Genomic DNA, 2,500 nt, shown 5'->3' with positions numbered 1-2,500 from the left:
TTGTTATTATCCTTATCACCATCATCATCATTATTAGTAGTAGAAATATTATTCAAGTCGTTGTTATCACTGTATCTATAAGTCTTATTCTTATTATTATTAGTTTCTTATCATTGTCATCATTAATACTACCACTATTATTTTTATTATTTCCATTGTTGTTATTGTCATTATCATTATTATTATTTATATCATTATCATCATCATCATTATCATTACTATCATCATTATCATTATCATTATCTTAATTTTCATCGTTACTATTATTATCATTATTTTAATTTTCATCATTACTATTATTATCATTATTATACATCACCATTATCATTATTATCATTATCATCATTATTGTTCTTATCACTATCATTCTTGCGAACATATTCATTCTCATTCATAACTTTTCTACATTCTGCCATTGCATCGACTTCTATTATTCTTCTTTGACAGAACACTATAACTATAACGTATTGTCATTATAAAGGAAATCCAGTACATTAATTTCTGTGTTGGAGATTCCCGGCGCCTGCTCCATCCTATAACAAATTATTATATAAATCATTATATATATGTTATATTCATCATATAACATCATATTTGAGAAAGTAATACCTTTTTTTATCATTATTATCGTCCTACGTCTTCAAGATTTCTTCCATTTTCTTTTTTTCTGGAATTCAAGTCTGAACCTTTGGCCGTCATGCAGTAAGGGCGGTTTTCGAAAACAACTTTATCAGACTGAATTCATTGATTTTAGATATTCACTTATTACATAACCGTGAGACTCTCTTCTCTCTCCTCTCTCTCTCCTTTCTCTCTCTTTCTCCCTCTCTCTCTCTCTCTCTTTCTCTCTTTCTTTCTCTCCCTCTATCTCTCTCTCCTCTCTCTCCTTTTCTCTCTTTCTCCCGCTCTACACCGCCAAAACATATATCTTGTTTATCATATCTCGATGGTTTTCACATGTAGTCAAAAATACATTTTTTTCTTCTTCTTCTTCTCCTTCTTCTATCTTTTTATTTCTTCTTCCTTCTCTTTTTCTTCTTTTTATGCTCCTCTTCTTTTTCTTCGTTTTATCTTCTTTTTCTTTTTCATCATCATCTTCTATTTTTATCTTCTTTCTCTTCCTATTCTTCTCTTTCCTCCTCCTCCTCCTCTTCTTTTTCCTCTTCTTTTTTTAGTTCGTCCTCTTCTTCTTCCTCATCATCATCATCATCGTCATCATCTTCTTCTCCTTTTTTTTCTCCTTCTTCTTCTTCCTCTTTTTTTCTGCGTCCTCCTCCTCTTCTTCCTCCTCATCATCATCTTCTTCTTCTTCTTTTTCTTCTTCGTCTTCTTCTCCTTCTTCTTCATCTTCTTCATCTTCTTCTTGTTCTTCTTTTTCTTCATCTTCTTCATGTTTCGCTTATGTTTTCATTTTCGCTTTTTTCATTATCATAAGCATTATGAACAATACTATTGCTGTTATTGTTATGATCATCACTATCATTATAATTGCTTTTGTCACTATCATTGATCTTATTATCCTTATCATTATTATTATAATTATAGTTATCATTATTATTATTATATCTATTGTTATAAGCATTATCATTACCATTATTATATATGTTATCACTATCACTATTGTTGTTATAATCATTATTATTATCCTTTAATCATTATTATTATCATCATTATCACCACTTTCATAATCATTATTATACTCATTATCCTTATCATTGTTATTATCATTATCATTATCATTAATATATTTGTTGCTCTTATCATTATTATTTACTATTGTTATCATTATTCATCTTATCCTTCTTCTTTTTCGTCTGTGTGTGTGTGTGTGTGTGTGTGTGTGTGTGTGTGTGTGTGTGTGTGTGCGTGTGTGTGTGTGTGTGTGTGTGTGTGTGTGTGTGTGTGCGTGTGTGTGTGTGTGTGTGTGTGTGTGTGTGTGTGTGTGTGTGTGTGTGTGTGTGTGTGTGTGTGTGTGTGTGTGTGTGTGTGTGTGTGTGTGTGTGTGTGTGTGCGTGTGTGTGTGTGTACGTGCGTGCGTGCGTGTTCGCGTACATGCTATTACCATTATTACCATTATATTACTCAACCAACATCCAAATTACACAAAGTTTCCCATAGATACATGGCGGCAAACTAATTGAATCTCCATTTTTTACGCAAAAGTTATTTTAACGAAAAAGAAAAACCTTTGTATTTCAATCCTCTTCTTTTCACAGTTGCAGAAAAAGGGTTATTTTTTTGCAACATGGATGAGGTTCTTATTCAATAATACTTTCAGCGTTTCCCTTCCGTTGTTTACCTTGTGTTGTTTATATGACTTGTTTATTTTGTTTACCTTCGTGTTTCCTAAAAAAGAATGACGGGGAACGATGATATAGAAAACGGGGAAATACGAAGGACTGAGATAAGGAGGAGGGGAGAATGGCAAAGTGTTAGAGAGAGAGAGAGAGAGAGAGAGAGAGAGAGAGAGAGAGAGAGAGAAAGAAAGAAAGGTAAATAG

This window comes from Penaeus vannamei, chromosome 16, assembly GCF_042767895.1.
Source record: "Penaeus vannamei isolate JL-2024 chromosome 16, ASM4276789v1, whole genome shotgun sequence".
NCBI lineage: Eukaryota > Metazoa > Arthropoda > Malacostraca > Decapoda > Penaeidae > Penaeus > Penaeus vannamei.
The sequence above is the reverse complement of the archived record's forward strand: the minus strand, read 5'-3'. Positions refer to the sequence as shown.